Here is a 21,861-nt window from a genome sequence, read left to right as displayed (position 1 = left end):
ACAATCCAGTAAATTGGCATAATACAGTTCTTTAAGTTTATGTTCTACCTCCCAATATGGTGAGTAGTGCCTGGGGTCTTAAAAGCTTACCAGCAGCCACCTAAGATACAACTACTGATCTTTATTCATCTGGAACAAAAGAGAAAGAAGGAAACCCAAGAATCAGAGAAAGAACTGGAGTACTGGACTGTCTACATGAATCACTGCCTCCTCCACCCTGCGGCCAGAAGAACTAGATGGTGCCTAGGTACCACTATTGAATGCTCTGGTCAGGAACACAATAGAGAAATCCTGATAAAAAGGGAGAAAAATGTAGAACAGAACTTCAAATTCTTAAAGAATCCAGACTTACTGTACCTACTGAGTCTGGAGGAGTCTCTTAGAGTATGGCCCTGAGTTGCTCTTCAAACATTGAGTTGAAACTATCCCATGAAGTCACCTTTAAGTAACTGTTTATCCCAAAGAGTAAAGATTGTTACCCTTGAGTATTGTATTACTTTTTAAAAATTTATCTATAGAAGACTTTGGTCAACAGCAATTATAAAGCATATAAGAGAAATTAGGTAAATGGAAGTGAAACAATTAGAACAGAAATAACAAGAATGTTGACACAATGTGAAGAATTTACCCAATGTCGCTGATCACTGTGTCTAGAAACTGAAATGAGAGCGGGTTTTGCTACTTATATTTTCACCAAAAATAAAAAATTTTTTTAATTTTATTATTTACTAGGTTAGTAAAATGGAAACCCTGGCCTTAGAAACTCTATGGGGCAGTTCTACTCCGTCCCATAGGGTCACTATGAGTCGGAATCGACTCGATGGCACTGGGTTTCTGGGTTTAGGTTAGGAAGATCAAGAGAGGAACACTATTTAAGCCAACTACTCTTAAAGTCTCAGGAGGAATTACCGTGATGATTTCTTTTAATGGTTAATACAAATCATGTAACAGGAACTGTATTTTTGCTATGACCATGGGAAAGATCAGACAAATATACTATAATGTCATTGAATATGCATATTTTTGCATACCATTTTGTCCCGATACTGATGAGCTCCTATATATTTTCCCTGATACTGATTTTCATAAATTTCTACATTTCCATTCTAACCTACTAACCCTTAAAAACCTCACATAAGACATGTAAACAAAGTAAAGAATAAAATAATAAACAACTGAAAAAAAGTCATTTTTATTAAAATGGTTTTACCTACACTGAGATCATACATATTATCTAAAAGGCATAAAATAGACCCTACCTGGCGAGGATCTGGAGATCATGGTTTCAGGGGACACCTAAGTCAACTGGCATAATAAAATCTATTAAGAAAACATTCTGCATCCCACTTTGGAGAGCAGCGTCTAAGGTCTTCAACGCTAGCAAGTGGCCATCTAAGATGCATCAATTGGTCTCAACCCACCTGAACCAAAGGAGGATGAAGAACAGCAAGGACACAAGGTAATTATGAGCCCAAGAGACAGAAAGGGCCACATAAACCAGAGACTACAGCAGTCTGAGACCAGAAGAACTACATGGTGCCCGGCTACAATCAATGACTGCCCTGACAGGGAACACAACAGAGAATCCCTGAGGGAGCAGGAGAGCGGTGGGATGCAGACACCAAATTCTGGTAAAAAGTCCAGACTTAATAGTCTGACTGAGACTAGAAGGACCCCCAGTGGTCATGGCCCCCAGACCTTCTGTTAGCCCAGGACAGGAACCATTCCCAAAGCCAATTCTTCAGACAGGGATTGGACTGGGCAATGGGACAGAAAAAGATGCCGGTGAAGAATGAGCTTCTTGGATCAAGGAGACACTTGAGACTATGTTGGCATCTCCTACCTGGAGGGGAGATGAGAGGGCAGAGAGGATCAGAAGCTGGCAGAATGGGCACGAAAAGAGGAGTGGAGGGAAGGAGCAGGCAGTCTCATTGGAGGGGGGAGCAATTAGGAGTATACAGCAAGGTGTATATAAATTTTTGTATGAGAGAATGACTTGATTTGTAAACTTTCACTTAAAGCACAGTACATAAAGTACAGAACCTATTAAGCTGTGCTCATTTCCAACATGTATGTTTGTAACTTTTAAAATTACATCAACATCTGATTTCCCAATTCAAGAATGTCTTAAGAATTTATCATAAATTCTACCTCATAATATTCCTATTAAAGCAAACACACGCAACAACCACCACCCCTCCAAAGCCCACCTGCAACCACAGAATAAAATTCAATAAAAGATTTTTTTTAACTGTGCTTTAAGTGAAAGTTTATAGCTCAAATTAATTTCTCATAGAAAAATTTATACACACGTTGTTAGCGACCCCAGTTGCTATCCCTATAACATGACTACACATTTCTCCTTTCCACCCCGGATTTCCCGTGTCCATTCAACCAGCTCCTGTCCCTTTCTGCCTTCTCATGTCTCCTCCGGACAGGAGTGCCCATTTAGTCTTGTATATCTACTTGAACTAAAAAGCATACTCTTCACGAGTATCATTTTATGTCTTATATATAGTTCAGTCTATTATTTGTCTGAAGAGTTGGCTTTGGGAATGGTTTTAGTTCTGGGTTAACAGAGAGTCCAGGGGCCATATCTTCTGGGGTTCCTCCAGTCTCAGTCAGAACTAAGTCTGGTCTTTTTACTAGAATTCGATTCCCGCACTCCACTTTTCTCCTGCTCCGTCAGGGATCAATAAAAGGTACTTTTACATCTTGACTCTGGTCTATCTTACTAGCCTCATCTCTTGCCACTCCACCCCTTAACATACACCTTACAGACCAGCTTTGCTGAACTTGTTAGTTCAGAGCAAGTCATGTTTTACACTCTATCTTTTACTGCCTTTCCCAGCCCAGTGAATCTCTTGCGAAAAGATTCTCTCCTCCCTCTGTCATTAACAGGAAGAATTGGTCACTGCCTCCCTTGTGCTCCCACAGTATTTTGTAACGATCTAATAGACGTATGAATCACGTTGTTTATTCATTCATACATTCATGTATGCACTGCTACAAAGTGCAAAGCACTCTGATAAGTCTGATTGCCCTCATAACTTCTTCTTGCCTACTCTTCTGGAATACCTAAAGAACATTATATTTTCATCATCTGCTTACATGCCTCACTGGCCATTTGTCTCAGCCTGATAGCATTCCTAAACCACAATAGTCGTTTAATAAGTATTTGCTGAATGAAAACCTTCAGAAGCGAACAACTAAATACTGGCTCAATGACAAACCTGTTTTTTTCTCTTCCACAAAATAAAAACCATTCTCAAGTCATTTCTATATAGTAGGCCTAAATTATACAAAAAGCCAAGGCCCCTGTCTCATTTTCCTGACTCGTCCAAATTCAAGGAATGGGTTGGTAAGGCTGGATTTGGTCATCCTTCAGAGGATCAAGCTTCTCACAGTAGTAAAGTTCTGCATGTTTGAAGACAGAACACTTCTAGATTTGACCCAGTGTTTCATACCTAGACGTCCCACTATGTTAATACTTTAGAATTAGAGAAAGAACAAAGAAGGAAAAAGAAAAAAATCTCCAAAGATTTAGGACTGATTATTCCTTCAACTCTTAAGTCTCTGTCCTATTAGGCCTTTACTTACATAGCCTCCCTTCAGTAAGCTTTCCTAATTAGAAGCAGGCTGGAAAGATCAATACAGAGGAATATTCAAATAAGATATTTAGCATATAGGCTTTATTCATGTTTTATTATCATCATAAAAGATATATTTTAGCTATAGCCAAACTGCTCTGCTGCTATTCTTCCATATCTGAGGTCAAATCATTGGCACTAATGAAACTTTAAAACTTAAAAGTATTTTAGATTTACAATCATTTTAGGAAGTATTTCTCGGGCATATACAGTGTGCTAAGAAATTTAAAGTACTCAAATTTTTATCTCCAGGTCTCTCTCCTAAACTCCAGATTCTTACACCCAACTTGACCACTCCATTCAAATATCTGATATTGTTCTCAAACTTAACATGCCCAAACCTGAATTCCTAATCATCCCCCTGAGAAGCTACTCTACCCACAGGTTTCTCCATCATCCTGGTGGCAATATGATACTTCTGGCTGTTCAGATCAGAAACCTTGACTTTTGTCTTTCAGTCATGTACTCATATTCAATCTGTCAGGAAATGCTGTGGCTCTATCTTCAAAACTTATCCAGAGAACCCTATCACCACTCACCTCCACTGCTACTATCCAGCTCTGAGCCACTGTCATCTCTCCCTGTATTGTCACAGTAGTCTAAATATCAGACCCACTGCCGACCAGTCAATTCTGGGCAGTCGACCTTTGGGTGAAGCTCTGGTGGTGCAGTGGTTGAGAGTTCAGTTGTTAACCAGAAGTCTGGCAGTTCAAATCCACCAGCTGCTCCTTGGAGACCTTATGGGGCAGCTCTACTCTGTCCTATAGGGTCGCTATGCATCTAAACTGACTCAATGGCACATAACAACAACAAATATGGGAAGGAACACAAGTGGCACAATGCACCCACCCAGTAGTTCTGTAGGAGAAAGACATGGCCATCTACTCCCAAAAAGATTACAGCCTAGGAAATCCTATGGGGGCAGTTCTACTCTGTCACATGGAGTCGCCAGGAGTCAAAAATGGATTTGACGGCACCTAACAACGACAACAAGTAGCCTTCCTGCTTCTATTCCTGCCTCCCTACAACCTAGTCTCAAAACAGCAGCCAGAGTTATCATTTTTAAAAGTCTTATCACATTACTCCCCTGCTTCAAAACTCTGCTATGGCTCCTCATTTCAAACAAGATAAAAGTATTCACGACCGTTTACAAGCACTACAAGACCTTACCCTGGTCCCAGAGCACATTACCTCTATGATTTTACCTCTCTTACCAATCTCCTGCTTGCTCCCTACTTTCCAGCCACACTGACCTCTCCTTGCTGTTCCATGAACACAACAAGCACTCTTCCACTTCAGGGTCTTTACAGTGCCTATTCTCACTGCCTGGGAAGCTTTTCTGTTAGATATCCATGTAGCTAACTCCTTTACTTCCTGTGGTAAACTAGTGCAATAATGACTACCGGTTTGTTCTCTATATGCAACCTCCTTTGCATCATGACTTTGCTTCTCTTCCAGTCAAGGGGCAGTCTCCTTCTGTGCCACCCCTTGAGTCCAGGATTGGCCACGTGTCTTACTTGGGCCAAGAGAATAACAAACGTACACAGCAGAGGCTTGAAAAGTATAGCCAAATAGGGACTTGCCCTCTCTTGCTGCTAAGACCCCTTCTGATACCACTGGAACAAGGGTTAGCCTACTGAAGAATGACAGCTACGTGGAGAGGCCTCAGACACATGAGTGAACCCACCCTAGACCATCCACCCAAGTTGAGTCAGCTCAGATTTGAAGAATCACCCAGACAACCCACAGAATCATGAAAAATAATAAGTGATGTAGATGCTCCAAATTTATGACTTGCCCATGGCCACATGGTTAGTAAATTTAAAACCAAGATTTAAACCCATTCTCATTCTAGAATCCTATGTCCTTTCTATAACATCCCAAATGCTTAAAATATCAAACATATTTTGACCTTTAGAATTTAGTCTGAATCACCTCAACAGACATTTCCCATATTTAAGATTACCACAATGCATATGTATAATCAGCGACATCAATTAAGAATTCAGACAACTACAGGTTAGAGAATTTCGTTCCCAGGATTTATCAGCCTCTCTCCCTTTGCTCGTGTTGCTGTTTCCCACTATCCTTTCGCCCCATCCTTCAAGACTATGCTAAAGTTCATCTGAAAAAATATATACGTAAGAAAAGAAACATAAAAAAAAAGAATAACAGAGAAATGTGCCTTACCAGAAAACAAAACATATCAAGTAGTTATATACAGGAATCAACCCACCCACCCACCGCTGTCAAATCAATTCCAGCGCATAGCTACTCTGTAGGGCAGAGAACTCCACTGGTAGGGTTTCCGAGGCTGTAAATCTTTACAGAAGCAGACTGCCATATTCCAAGGAGCAGTTGGTGGGTTCAAACTGCCAACATTTCAGTTATCAGTTGCGTATTTAATCACTGTACCACCAGGGCTCCTAATGTATAGGAATAGATAGAATAAAAAAAATAGGATACCAAAAAAGAGGTCTGATATTATCACAAAAAAGATCTGATACTATATACAAACCTAGGTTATGATAAAAATGGCATCAATAAAACATTAAATTCAATTTTACCTGGAAAAAAAAATGGAAGGGCAGATTGTTCATTAAATGGTATTAACTAACAATTTCAGTTGCTAGCCATTAAAAAAAAAAAACCCTACATCACATTATTCTAATTGGAGATTTAAATGTAGGAGGAAAAAAAAAAGTACCAGAAAAAAATATATGCATTCATATATTGTTTGGTAAGGACTGCTTCTCTATGCATGACACCAAAGGCTGAAAAAAGAAAAGGATGACATCTGACTACATGAAAGTTAAAAAGCACCATAACCAAAGCTAAAGCAAAGGCAAAACAACACGGAAATAATGACAAACATCTTTAAACAGAGAAAAAAAAAAGCCTATTCTTGGGTTTGGTTTACACATGTGAACACGTTTGTCAAAAATCAGCAAATGTCTTCCAAAGACAAAGGTTTTGCTCCATTTAAAAAAACAAAACTAGAAATCTTATATCATGTATTCTCAATATTCCATTCTCAAAGAAAAAGACCTTGGCTCCCTCATCAAAAGACTGGCAAATGAGCATGCAACTCCATGTTTTAAGTTAAAATAAAATGTTTAAGGTAAAAACAGTCATGCATTTCATTTTGTGTAAATTTTATCCGAAAAGAAAAAAAAACTAAACAACACTGAAACTCTAATCAATAGTATGCATGATAAAGTATTTAGGGAGAAATGTACTAACGTCTGCAATTTACTTTAAAATGTATCCTCCGAAAAAAATATGAAATGATGGATAGATAAAAGAATAATAAATGTGTAATAAAGCAAATATTGTAAAATTCTATTGGTAAATCTAGGTAGCAGGTGTATAAATGTTCACTGTAAAAGTCAATTTTGCTGTAAAAAATACAAAAAGCTTTCGTAATGAAATGTTGGAGAAAAACGCTAATAATCAAATCAAAACCTCCAACAGAAAAATCTCTTCACAAAAGAAATTTCTTCAAAGATGTTCATTCTTACAACCTCACAGCAGGAAAAAAAAATCCTATTTTTAACTAATAAGTTAGCGAAGATTAAAATAAAAAAGTCTTAATATACATATATATCTTTTCACCCAGCATTTTCAGTCCTAGAAATTTATTCTAACAAAGTAAACACATACGCAAAGCTGTAGACTGATGTTCAGCACAAACTCTCATTGCCATCGTGTCGATTCCGACTCATAGCGACTCTATAGGACAGAGAAGAACTGCCCCACAGGGTTTCCCAAGGAGTGCCAACCTTTTGGTTAGCAGCCATAGCTCCTAACCACTACGCCACTAGGGTTTCCTATGTCCAGCACAGTACTGATCAAAATGTAAGGGGAAAAAAACTGGAAACGAACTGTTTCATAAAAAAGGAGAAATTTTCTCATTATACGGAACGCATCATACCATTCAGTCATTAAAAATATTATCTACATAAAATGACACAGACATGAAAAAATCTCCAGGGTATGTTTAGGTGAAATACAAAAGTTAGAAAACAGTATATGTGACACCACTATCAACGTTTACACATGCGTGATCTACACTTCATTATCTGAAATAATGGTCGGCTAGTATTTTTTTTACTGTGACTGGCGTTATTTGAATTTGTCACTCAGTACTTAAGTAACTGGGGACGGTGGTGGTTTACAGTAGAATTCTTGCCTTCCATGACACCCAGGTTGGATTCCCAGCTGATGCACCTCATGCACAGCAACTACCTGCCTGTCAGTGGAAGCTTGTGTGTTGCCGAACAGGTCTCAGTGGAGCTTCCAGACTAAGACAGACTATGAATAAAGGCCTGGCAATCTACTTCTAAAAATCAGCCAATGAAAACCCTACGGATCACAACTGTCAGATCGCCAACAGATCAAAGAGCAGGGCTGAGTAGCATTTCATTCCATTGTGCATGGGGTCCTCAAGTGTCAGGGACAACTCAAAGGCAGCTAACAACATTTAAATAAGTACTATGTACCGGAAAAAGAGATTGGCTGCTAACCAAAAGGTCAGCAGTATGAATCTACCAGCTGCTCCTTGGAAACCCTATAGGGCAATTCTACTCTGTCCTATAGGGTTACTATGAGTCAAAAACAACTTTACAGCAATGGGTTTCGTTTTCTGGTATGTGCCTGAAAAAGTCCCCCAGGTGGCACAAACAGTTTGCACTTGACTGCTAACCTAAAGACTGCAGCAACTTTTAGGTACCACTATTAGATGATCTGCTTCTATTAAGATTACAGCCAAGAAAATCCTACGGAGCAGTTCAACTCTGTAACACACAGGGTTACCATGCAACAGAATCCACTTGAAGGCAACTAACAACAGGTATCTGACACTGTTCTATACACTCAGAATACAGTGATAAACAATTAAGGCATGGTCTCTGCCTACAAACAGCTGATATTCTAGTGTAGAGGAAGGGTGACCAAGAAAACCTGAAAGGAGGGCCTCTCTGAAAAGGTGACAACTGATCTGAGATCTGAATGATAAGGAGCCAGCCATGTGAAGAGGCTGGAGAGAAATAATCTAAGCAGGGGAAATTATAGGCACAAAGGCAACAGGGCAGGAAAGAGGCTGGCAGTATATTCAAGAAACTGAAAAGAAGCACCATGGCTAGAGTACACGGAGGAGGGGAGAAGTGTAGAAAGCAGCTAGAGAAGTACTTACACTGGATATGTATCACTTTCACAACCAGGGAAAAAGGATCAAGCTGATTTCATCCTAGGAAACAAAAGGCCTATACCACGACCCTAATCATAAAGGCAGACAACATTTTGAAAATCCTTCCTAAGTGCTTGATATTTAACCTCATTTAACCCTCATGATATAAAAAAAGAAAGAAAAAAAAAAAAAACACCCACTGCTGTTGAGTCAATTTCGACTCCTAAGTACCCATTTAAGACTTCAAAGCAGAGTAGTCTTGGAGCAACAATTTTCCAAAGCCAATCCACAGGCCATTTGCATGAGGCTCATCTAAAGAAATATGTGCCCATGCACACACACTCCTGAATCCTACACCCAAAGATTCCCGATAAGTAGGTCTTAAATGATTCCAGGAATCTCAGCTTTTAACTTCCCAGATGACCAGAAGTGACAAGCAGACCTTCATTCATCAATAGGCCTGACTGCACCCTTGTGCGGTCTCAGATACCACACTGAGACAAGTCAGTGGGAAGGTTATACTTGCATTCAGTAGACGCTACTATTTAAGGAATTGGCAAATGTTTAATATATTTTTCAAATGTTTCACAGAGCCTTAAGAAGATATTTTTTAAATTCAAGATCTTCCTTAAAAACGAAAACAAAAACCTCCAGGATTTGAAACTACAACTCAAATTCCCACCCCCCACCCACCCCAATCTACCGTTGTTTTTTACTCCCTCTGCTTCTCAGGCAAACTCATCCATTCCTAGGGCTTCAACTATCAAGTCTGAACACAAAGGAGAAAACCAGCTATGCTCAATTACCCTTGACAGTCCCCTTAAATTCCCTCTTGAAGTACATTTACCACATTTACAAGCCCACTGGTGACCAATATATAATGCCAATAAATTTAATCGAACAGTTTTTCCCTCCAACATTCAAGCGCCAGACTAAGCGCAGGTGAGTTAAATTTAAAGGTCCTATGGTACAAAACAGAGTCCCTGAGTAACGCAAACAGTTAAGCACTCAGTTGCTAACTAAAGGTAGGAGGTCCGAGTCTACCCAGAGGTGTCTTGAAGAAAAGTCTGGCAATCTACTTCCGAAAAATCAGCCATTGAAAACCCTACGGAGCACAGTTTTACTCTGATACACATGGGGTCACCATGAGTTAGAGTCAACTTGGCAGCAACTGGTTTATTGTACAAAAAGGTACACAATTTTTCTCCTTACTTTCAACTCCCTTCCATCCTCCATACTCCCTGGCTTAAAACTATGCCTGCCCACTCTACTTAAGATAAAATTCAAAATCCTTAGCGTGGCCTACAATTCCTTATTGTAGGCATCTGATACCTGCCATTCTTATCTCCCTTCATCTCTCACTTTCCACCTACAGCACCCCAGGCCTTCTTTGATTTCCCAAAGCTACCCTTTCCCGCTTCAGAGCATTTGCAAAATGCTGTTCCCTCCGCCTCCATTTCCCCTTCCCATCCACCCCTTTCCACTAGCCATTGCTTACTCACCCTTCAGGTCTCTTAAATAACGTCATTTCCTCAGGGAAGTCTTCTCATTCAGTGCCTTCCCTCCCACCCCGGTAGGAGTAACCCTGTTATACATGTAACACTGAAGCACACTTCTTACTTGTTCAATGTCTGTCTCTCCCACCAAACTGTAAACTCCAGGAGGATCCTCTCTGCTTTGTTCTATCACAGCACCTAACACTCAAATATTGCAGAAAATAGTAACTTCATCCCTTTAAGATGCCTTTTACACTCCCATAGGTAGTTTGCATATCCAAATACAAATTCAAATTTTTTTTAATATAAACTTTATGTGCCTTCTCTTTCCTACAAACTTGTGGTAAAAAGCCCTTTTAAAATATGCCCCATAAAATAATGAAAAGCATTCTAGAAAGTATTGACAATGCAAAAGAAGAAATATTCTTTCAAATCAGAATTTTAAAGCACAGTGACTTGTGGTTCATGTGAAATGGCACAAAAACAAGGGAGGTTAGCAAATAATGGAAAGGCAGTCCCACTCATGTCTAAGATTCCCTAATGCCAACTGCCTGCTTGGAGTCCTGAATTCCTTAAGCCTATGTTCTGCCTTCCATCAGAATACTCCCACACCTCTCCCCCCAACTGCATGCTGGAGCATCTTGCCATATCAACTTTGCCCGTGGTCATACCCTTCCCGAACTGCTTTCTGCTTCGGCTCCCTGCTTTCTGCTTCGGCTCCTGCAACTGGGTCAGTGCCTGCCCTAGGAAGTGGATGATTCAGTCAGTAACAGGACCTCATTCCTCCCAGGTAACAGGATCATCAGTGTCCCTAGGCTTGCAAGGGTATCAGTGATAAACACAAACGTTAGGAAAGCTGGAGTAAAACAAATCTCGTTAAGACTCTGAAAGCTGGAATTAAACGTTGGATTAAATCTGGAAACAGATAAAAAGCTTCACACAGAGCAATAGCTCAACACATCCTGAACTAGGAATGTATCCTGGTTTTAGGATTCTGAATTCAAAAGAGACTGTAACTACATAAATTAAAAGCTCAGACTACAAATAAAGATTTAAAATAGCCCAGAAGGATTTTCTGGATCTAGAAGTTGCTAACTAAGTATCTCCTCAGACATCTAAATTAGAGCACAAATATCAAAGATATTTATATAATAGTGACATCAAGAATAAAAACAAAAGGAAGCCTATTAAAATTTGCACACCCATATACTCAAAACTTGTGAAACAGTTGTTAACTAAAAAAAAACAGACTATTTTATCAAAATTCAAGTCATCTATGCTGGGATTACTTTTCAAAGAACAAAATCTTTTATATTTATATTTGTGAAAATGAACCCAGGTGTGAAAGGAGAAAGCTAATCCCAAAATAGTCACCTTTCTAGGATAAAAATGTAGATAATGTGCAATAAAGTTTCTTAATGGTCAGTTAAACATTAAACTGAAAATTTATTTATTCAACTAGTAAGTTCAGTGTCACAGTTTTTAAAAGGATGTGCTAGTAAAATCACTAAAGAAAGTTCTAAACCATAAGCTCATCTCTAACGTTATTGGAGCTTCACTCGCATACTCAGAAAACAGCAAACAGATCATAACGTACTTCGAAAGTTCCTCTTCTTAAACCTTATGGAAATAGTACCTTTCTTTTTTTAATGTGGCAATGTACCTTGGAGACCTAGATAAACGTTTGATTTTTACCATTCATGACCTACTTTACTTGTAATTAACTGTAAAACATATAACATGTAGATGTAGCAAAAAAAAATTTTGAAAAGCCACCCAACAAAACTATACATCTACTTTAAAAGTTAAATAAAAACATTTAAAATTTAATACCATGGTTACATATTTTTGAGAAAAATTGATTTGAACATTTAAATATTTAAAATCATTAACATTGTATTTGAAAATTACTCCTTTACAAAAAAGGAAGGTCCCTAAAGGTGAAGTATCAGGACACCTCAGGGTCTGTGAGCTCAATACTTCATCTACTCTCTTCACCACTGTGCCACCATAGTGTTTCCATTCTCCTCTTCAGCCTGTACATCACGTTCTGAAAGAACTCACAATTGCTGACCTCAGAATGTTGCTTCAACCCACTTCTGCTTTACTGGCAAGACAAATTTCAAGTGCTAAGTGGCTACCCCACCCCTTCTGACACCTCAGGGAATTCAAATGTGTAAGCCATTTAGGACATTACAGCCTGTAAACAGCTCCTCTGCTGGGAAAGTTTTTATTTTGTAGAGTTCAAGACTGAACCATTTCCTGAGTTGCAGAAAGCAAGTAAGTCTTTCAGAGTCACCATTTCATTTTGAATCAGACTACTTCACAACTGTTTGTTTAATTTGGGAGCAGACTGTCCTAAATATGCAAAAAAAAAAAATATATATATATATAGATAGATGTAACACCATATAAATCCAAACAATTCATCAAAGCATGGAGAATTTTTAACAATAATAACCGATTCCATAAAAATGGAGAGAGAAGGTCACTTTCACTTACCATTAAATAAAAAAGAAATTTCACATATTTCTCAAGAAATATAACTCTCTACCATTTGTATGATAAAAATAGAATGCAAAAAAAGATTAGTAAAACAGAAGGGAAAACAAACCATTTTACAACATGCCTACATCTCAAAATGTTTTATGAAAACAAATCCTTTGATATGAAATTTCTCAAGCAATAAAGTATGCCATATAAATAGAATTCTTGAATTTCTTTGCAAGTTTTTTAAGCTATTTTTTGTACTTTAAACTCAAAAAAAAACCCAATCCCGTTGCTGTCAACTCCAACTCACAGCGACCCAAAAGGACAGAGCAGAACTTACCCACAGGGCTTCCAAGGCCATAATCCTTATGGAAGAGACTGCCACATCTTTCCCCTGCAGAGCAGTTGGTGGGTTTGAAATGCCAATCTTTCAGTTAGCAGCCAACCACTTAACCAGTGCGCCACCAGGGCTCCTGATTATACTTTAGAAGTCTCTTTATTTAAAAGCCTCAGGAAGAGTTCAGGAAACAAACTAATTTCAAACCTATTTAATGAGCATGTTGTTGTTGAAGCGTGTTGAGCTTGGAGTCAATTTTGACTCACAGCGACCCCATGTGAGAGAGCAGAACTGCCCCATAGGGTTTTCCAGGCTATAATCTTTACAGAAGCAGATCGCCAGGACTTTCTGTCCAGGAGCCGAGCAGCTGGGTGGTTTGAACCACCAACTTTTCCGTTAGCAGCTAAGCGCTTAACTCTGTGCCCCAGGCTCCTTATTTAAAGAGCATAACTGCATTTAAATGGTAAGTTTCAAATGAAAGACGGTTCACCGTATTTTGAATGTTTTAGCTCTAAGTTACACTGTCCACAGGGTGGCAGTCTCATAGTCTTAACTTTGTCCTTGGATTCCATCAGGATTCCAGTGTTCAAGAAGCCACGCACACATACAGGTGTGCACTAATGATGTACTGTCTGACCAACCCTAAGAGCAAAAATTCCCTCCACCCTATGCTTACTAATTTCCCCATTTCTTTTAACAGTATTTACTTTCTGACATCTCTTCTTTGTCCTCCTACATCCCCTAAACCGCAGAAATCACTCTTTTAACGAATCTCTTATAGTGGATCCCTCCTTTCTATTTCCACTGCCTGCGCCCCATTTCGGGAGAAGCTAGAGGTGAGGAGGCCTGTTAGATTATTACTGTACGAGTCCCCCTCGACCTTGGTCAAGGCCCAACCTATGAAGCGTGGGAACGAGAACAGCAACAGGAAGGCGCGGTTGGACACCAGAGAAATAATCCTTCTGTCCTCCAGCTCATCCCACACTACCACCGAATTAATTTTGTTTAAACACTGGTTATATTACCAGAAATTCTTTCTCCTGGCTGAATAATTTCCTTAGCCCAAAATTTAAGAATCTTCACAACCAGGACCCAAAGTATCTTCCAAAATCTCCTATCTAAATTCTCTGCAAGAGTCAAGGGGGTTAAAATAAACTTCTCTTTGAACAGACTTTGCAACTTTCTGGTTTTCGTTCATTCAAACATTTCCTGAATGCTCTGAATGCTCACTGGGTACCAAGTGTCAGTGATACAGAGGTGAACAAGTTAAAGTCCCCAGCTCCAAAGTCACACTCCTGACAGGACAGGAGTAGAAAGAGAGCTGGAAGGGGAAACGGGATAAACCCCCAGGCACTTTCAGCTCTCTAATGGTAAGGTCCCAGGCTCTTCCCCACTAAGGACCACTGAAAGCAAACTAGCAGTTGGGGCAGGATGTTGAAAGGACATCAGAATAGGAGATCTGGGCAGAGCTTCGACAATGTCCACTACAGACCCTTAATCCATTTTTGTAGTCTTTTATTCCCATTACTATCCTACTTATACCCTCAGCTCTGCCAAAATGTGCTAAAACAATTGTTACTCTGCCTCTGCTCCTGCTTGCTTCCTCTTAACACCACACCCCCCCATCTCTACCAGCAAAAGCTTAACTAGCCTTCAAAACCCATCTCAAATGCTGCCTCCTAGATGAGGCCCCTCCCCATTCTCCCCACATATATCCAGATATGATATTTTGGGGATTTTCAAACCCTCATGATCCTAGGTTTAGTCTCCTCTGAGCACTTACCACACTACCAGATAATATCATAAATATCTGTATACCTGTCTAACCTCCTTCAACAGTTATTTACTTTGCACCTGCTGCACGCCTAGAACTATCTAGAAGCTTGAGTCTCCGTCTTAAATTAGTCCATTACTATTTCTTGAATATGTAATTCCCGAACGATAAATGTAAGATTTAGACAGAAAATATCATACATGCTTTCTATTGTCAGAATTTTTAAGTTTCGTTGAGATATAATTTACATACCATAATATTTACCGTTTAAAGTGTGCGATTCAGTGGTTTAGTACATTTATAGAGTTGTGTGACCACCACCATAATCTAACTTTAGGACATTTTAATCACCTCAAAAAGAAACCTACATTAGCAGTCACTCCTCTTCCCTGCCCCGCCCCAGACAACCACTGTCTTTCACTATAAAAAAACCCACTGCCGTTGAGTCAATTCCAACTCATAGTGACCCTACAGGACAGAGCAGAACTGCCCCAAAGAGTTTCCAAGGAGCACCTGGCAGATCTGAACTGCCGACCTCTTGGTTAGCAACTGCAGCACTTAACCACTACACCACGAGGATTTCCTCTTTCTCTATAGATTTGCCTATTCTAGATATTTCACATAAATGGAATTATACAAAATATGCTCTTTTGTGTCTGGCTTCTTTCATTCAGCCTGATGTTTCTGAGACTCATACATGTTCATGTATCAGGACTTCGTTCCTTTTTATTGCTGAATAATATTCCACCGTATGAATATGCCACATCTTATTTATCCATTCATCACTTGATGGACATTTGGGTTGTTTCCACTTTTTGCTTATGTATAAAGCTCTTATAAAGTTTCATATAAAATTTTTTGTGTGAGCATATATTTTCATTTCTCTTTGGAATACACCTATGAATGGAACTGCCAGGTCATATGATAACTCTATTTTAACATCTTGAGAACTTCCAAACTGTTTTCTAAAGTGACTACACCATTTTACATTTTCAGTAGTATGAGGGCTCCAATTTCTCCACCACTTTTTGTAAAATAAACAATATAAAACAAAAAGATTCTCACTATATGATATCCTTATCCTCATGGAACTTATATTCTAGTGGAAGAGGACAAGTAATAAACAAAAACAGTCTATTTCAGATAATAGTACATATGAAGAAAATAAAATGGGGTAGAGAGAGACAAAGTAACCAGAAAACAGAGGGGACTCCAGGGAGAGCAGTCAGAGAAGACCTTTCTGAGCAGATAATGTTGACCTGAGATGCGAAGGGCTGAAAGGAGAAAATTCTAAAATGAAGAAACAGCAAGTAATAAAACCCTGAGAAAAGAACAAGTGACATGTTCAAGGAACAAAAAGGAAGCCAGTGCGGCTAAAGTATAATGATGAGGCAGAAAGGGTAGAAGATAAAGCTGGGGAAGTAAGCAAAAGTCAGATAATGCTGGAGACCATGGTAAGGACTGGATTTTAACCTAAACTGTCAATCATTTTTAAATCCCACTTGTTTCTTTAAATACAGACATTCATTTCTACAAACACGTATTGAACTTTCAGATATCTTAACAGTGGCAAATATTAAAGTGACTGTGTGGGTCGATCCACACCACTCAGCATCACTTTATTTTGTGGCCCAAGAGAAAACACCTAAATAACTGACAATGGTGTTTTGGTAACAAGGCACAAGATCAAGAATGTATCCTCACAAATTTATCATTAGGTGTTAATGAATTTAAGGTCTATGCCCTACAAACAGTAATTAACTCCATTTTAGATTAAGCCATTTTCAATAAAACAAACCAGTAAGACTACAGCTGTAGACCATTTCTGTAATTTAAACCTAGGTTTCATTCTTTTAAACTCTAATCAATTCTTTTTCTCCATTCAATTAATTAAAAATTAACATTCAACTGCCAAATACAAAATCTAGGAGCATAAATATTCTCCATTTCTGTACTGCTTGAATCTTTTAAAACAAGAATGTTTTCATATACTACTGTTATATTTGAGTTTTTCAAAGAGACAAAAAACGTTTTTTAAACTTAAGTGACATAAAATGTCACACTCTCTTTCATGAGCCTATTACTATACAATCAAGTCAAATTCCTGTCTATCTTCCCAGCTTGAGCTTCCAAAACACTTCCTCCAGTGAACCTGTTATCCCACTAAACCAGACTATTTGCCAGCCCAATATCTGCCGCCCCCCCCCTTTATTATTCACATTCCCCACCAGGAGAAATCCATCCAGTTCTTCAAGGCCCAGTGCTAACACTCTTTTCTCCTTGTTGCCTCCAGTCCTCTCCCTGAGCAGAACTGATTCCTCACCTCTCTGCTCCCACTTCTATACTTCAGATAGTGCCTTACCGCATTCCAACTGGTACACAACTATCCATGAGTCTGCATCTTGATAGTGTAGCCCAAATACTCTCCTTGCTTCACCCCTAAGCATTTCGTATGGCTATTTGCAATCAGTAGTTGATCAGTTGAAAATAACATCCATTTTAGCACCTTTTGGTGCAATATGCTACCAAGACCTAACAAAATGCAGTCAAGAGTTAAACCCACTCTGAAGACAATTAAGGTAAAGGTTGCTTTTCCTTTCTTGTAAAGCTTGACCTAATTCTATAGTAACTGGTTCCTTAACAATGGCATATAATACCACTGTTTATTTAAGTAAAACTTTTCCACCAAAAAAACCAAGCAACATTCCTGTCGAGTCGATTCCGACTCCTAGCGAGCCTACAGCGTAGAGCAGAACTGGCCCATATGGTTTCCAAGGAGCAGCTGGTGGATTCAAACTGCGACCTTTCAGTTAGCAGCCAAGCTCTTAACCACTGTACCACTAAGGCTTCGACTTTTCCACGTTCATTACCTATTCAAGAATTGCTCAACAATTCTTACATCTCGTTCTAAAGTTTCTGAGTGATATGTGTTATCAAGAATTTACGGCTCTGGAAAACACACAATACAGGGGAAATCAGCACAACTGGACCAAAGTAACAGCTAAGAAGTTTCCTGAGCACATCCAAACACTTTGAGGGTCAGAGTGGCTGGGGCCTGGGGATGATAGTTTTGGGGGACATCTTGGTTAACTGGCACAATCAAGTTTATTAAGAAAATGTTCTGCATCCCACTTTGGTGAGTAGCATCTGGGGTCTTAAAATTTGTTTGCGAGCAGCTAAGATGCATCAATTGGTCCCAACCCACCTGGAGCAAAGGAGAATGAAGAACACGAAAGACACAAGGAAAATATTAGCCCAAGAGACTAAAGGTCCACATAAACCAGAGGCTCCACCAGCCCGAGACAAGAAGAACTAGATGGTGCCTGGCTACTACCAGTGACGGCCCGAAAAGGGAACCCAATAGGAGTCCCATACAGAGTGAGGAAAAAAGTGGGGAGCAGAACTCAAATTCATGTAAAAAGACCAGACTTAATGGTCTGACAGAGTCTGGAGGAATCCTTGAAACTATGGCCCCAGACGCTGTGTTAACCCAGTATTAAAACTATTCCTGAAGCCCACTCTTCAAAGATTAGGATGGACTGTAAGGTAAAAACTAATACGCATGAGGGGTGTCCTTAGTTCAATCAGATACACAAGACCAAAAACAGGAACTGGTTAAACGGACACAAGAAACCCAGGGTAGAATGGAGGATTGTGCTGTCATATTCTGGGGGTGCAACTAACGTCACATAACAATATGTGTATAAAATTTTGTATGAAAAATTAACTTGAGCTGTAAACCTTCACCTAAAGCACAACTAAAACACAAATAAATAAAAGAAAATGTTCTACATTCTACTTCGGTGAGTAGCATCTGGGGTCTTAAAAGCTTGTGAGCAGCCATCCAAGATATTCCACTGGTCTCACCCTGTCTGGAGCAAGGGAGTATGAAGAAAACCAAAGACACAAAGCAAAGATTAGTCCAAAGGACTAATGGACCACAACTACAATGGCCCCCACCAGACTGAGTCCAGCACAACCAGATGTGCCTGGCTACCACAACAGAGGCTGCCAGACAAAGTTGGAGAAAAATGTAGAAAAAAATTCTAACTCACAAAAAAAGACCACACTTACTGGTCTGACAGAGATTGGGAAAACCCAGGGAATATGGCCCCCGGACACCCTTAGAGCTCAGTACTGAAGTCACTCCTGAGGTTCACCCTTCAGCCAAAGATTAGACAGGCCCATTAAACAAAATGAGACGAAACAGGCACACCAGCCCAAGGGCAAGGAGGAGAAGGCAGGAGGAGACAGGAAAGCTGGTAACGGGGAACCCAAGGTCCAGAAGCGGAGGGTGTTGACACGTCGTGGGGTGGGCAACCAAAGTCACAAAGCAATATCTGTATTGTTTAATGAGAAACTAGTTTGCTCTGTAAACCCTCATCTAAAGTACAACCAAAAAAAGTTAAAAAAAAAAAAAGAATTTATGGCTCTAAATCCAGAACAGAGAGGGTGAAACATCCCCACAGGATCAGAGTTAATCACAGTCACCAAAATAAGATTCCACTCAGCATTCTAACCACTACTTCCTAACATGAAAAACTTGATCAGTAACTTTCAAAAAGCAACTGATGGTGCCGAGTTTATAGTTAGTACTCAAATATTTGAATTAATGAAGGTAACTTAATCATCTGCCACATAACATCCATTTAGGCAGTGTCCGACCGCATATACATACATCCCATAAGGTTATAACTGAGTTCAGAAATCCCAGAGAACAGGATGTAGCAGATTTAGGCATGCGGCACTCACTATGATCCTCAAAAACAAAGAAAAAATTCTCCAAGCAATTAAAGGATGGGTTCCACTGAAAGCTACAAGGCTAACAAAAGGCGAGAGGAGCCTTTATCAGACACGGAGAAATTCCTAATTAACCGAGGACCAACGTTGATGGTCAAGGCTAAGGCACGAAAATCAAGGTGCTTAAAGAAAAAGCAGGGCTAGGATACCATACCAAGTTTAGCGCTAGCTCTGGGTGGTTCAAGCTGTATGAACAAGTTTTTTTGCGGCATAGGAAATCCTGGTGGTGTACTGGTTAAAAGCTACGGCTGTTAACCAAAATGTCGACAGTTCGAATCCACCAGGCGCTCTTTGGAAACCCTGTGGGGCAGTTCTACTCTGTGCAACAGGGTCGCTATGAGCCGGAATCCACAGGACGGCAATGGGTTTGGTTTGGGGTTTTTTGTTTGTTTGCTGCTTAATACAAGAGTGGTGAATCTGCGAGCACTGATGCAAAGGCAGCAGAATTCGTTGAAACTTTAGATAAATTAATTGTGCAGCGAAGTTATTTGCCCCCAGAAAATCTTAATACGGACGAAACCTCCTTATCCTGGACGCGAATGCCTTAACAGATATTCATCCATAATATGGTGTTCACACAATGTCCAAATCACATGACGTCCTATTTCACAGAACACATCATGGACGTTATGCGACACATGACTGTATACATAAAATAGAACATTAATCCTTAAACACAGATCACCTTAAAAGATTATTTCAAAACTTACTGTGCAGTTAAAACTATACAGAACAGTTTGGAATCGCACATAAACGAAACTTAAGCTCTTAATAATGGCACTAACCAGAAACCCACACACAAGAGTCACTTTTTCCTTACCCATTTGTTACCAGAGGCCCAACAGGCTAAACATTATATAGCTGGCCCTATTTTCTAATTTCAGCTTGCATTTAAGATAACCCTTTTGTTTCACTTACAGCTCACATGCTGCTGACACAGCTGCCCCTTTTTTGTAATAAACACAGGGCTTCTATACTTAAAAACACAGTGAAACTTTGTTGTAACATCCCCTCCCCAGTCTCCGGGCAATTTTCTCTTTTTCAAGCCCCACTCCTCACCCCAGGATTTTTTATCTTATGCACTCAAAACATCAAACTCTTTGGAAAGTCAATTTTCTTCTTTAAAGACCTCATAATCGTATTTTTTTTAGAAACAAAAAAAGAGTCCCTTCCCCCAAGGGCCTTGCCAAGCAGAATACGCTCAGGTCTGTGGCTCTTAATCTGGGGTACTTTTTGCAAGCTGCCTCGAGCGGCCCCGAATGCCAAGTTGGGATGACCTCACTGGCCGGCCTCGGGGCGGGGAAAGGCTCGGTGGCCTCTGCCAGCCGAGGTGGACAAGCGCCCAGACCCGGTGGCGCTGCCGGTCGGGCGGGGACGGGCAGATGCGCCGACGAGAAAGCGCGCTCGAGCGCCCGGCCACGCCGCCTGCGCGGGGATCCCGGCGGGCCCCTTGCGCGCGCCTCCCGGGAAGCTGCGAAAGGGAGCGCTGCGTGCCCTGCGGTTGATTGTTCTTGTAAACACCCGGCGCAGAGATAACGAAGGATACTAGCCTAGGCGTGGGCCCTGCGGTCGTCGGGGGCAGGGGGCAAACACGCCCCACGCCATTTGGGACAAGTCAGGAGGGGGAGGCCGAGAAGGGTGTGGGTCCGAGGGGGGTGCTGGGAGGCGATAACTCAAGCCCGGAGTTAATCATCACCTCCAGAATGTCTGGAAAACTACGGCTCGGGGCCGGAGCGGGGGCGGGGGGACAGTCCCGGGGAAAGTAAAACTCTTTCCCGCTAATCAACCCACGAGCCCGAGGCCGGAGGAAGAGGGACCCCCCCAAGCGCACTCGCTCCTCCAGCCTGGTCGGCGCAACTCTGACGACTCCCAAAGCAGCAGCCCAGGTCACGGCGCCACCAACAACTTCACTAACGTTCGTTTACCAAATACTTATTTGAACCCCAACATGCGGATACAGGCAGAAGAAAAAAGCCAGAGCCCTTGAAAATAAGTTTCCTCCAACTACCTAAAAAAAAAAAAGGGCCACAGCTTTCCCATACCGGGAGTCGAACCCGGGCCGCCTGGGTGAAAACCAGGAATCCTAACCGCTAGACCATATGGGAAGTGCTACCAAAAACGCCGCC

The 21,861-nt window shown here is 40.5% G+C and overlaps 1 protein-coding gene and 1 non-coding gene across 2 annotated transcripts in view; both read right to left on the bottom strand.

Moving 5' to 3' along the window:
* Positions 1 to 21,861, bottom strand: part of LOC126058170 (kelch repeat and BTB domain-containing protein 6-like) — a 129,665-nt gene that overhangs the window by 42,768 nt on the left and 65,036 nt on the right. The window lies entirely within an intron of this gene.
* TRNAE-UUC (transfer RNA glutamic acid (anticodon UUC)) lies at positions 21,769 to 21,840 on the bottom strand. Its single transcript has one exon. It is a non-coding gene; the product is annotated as a tRNA-Glu (tRNA).

Source organism: Elephas maximus, chromosome 14 (genome assembly GCF_024166365.1).
Source record: "Elephas maximus indicus isolate mEleMax1 chromosome 14, mEleMax1 primary haplotype, whole genome shotgun sequence".
Classification (NCBI taxonomy): domain Eukaryota; kingdom Metazoa; phylum Chordata; class Mammalia; order Proboscidea; family Elephantidae; genus Elephas; species Elephas maximus.
The sequence above is the reverse complement of the archived record's forward strand: the minus strand, read 5'-3'. Positions and strand labels throughout refer to the sequence as shown.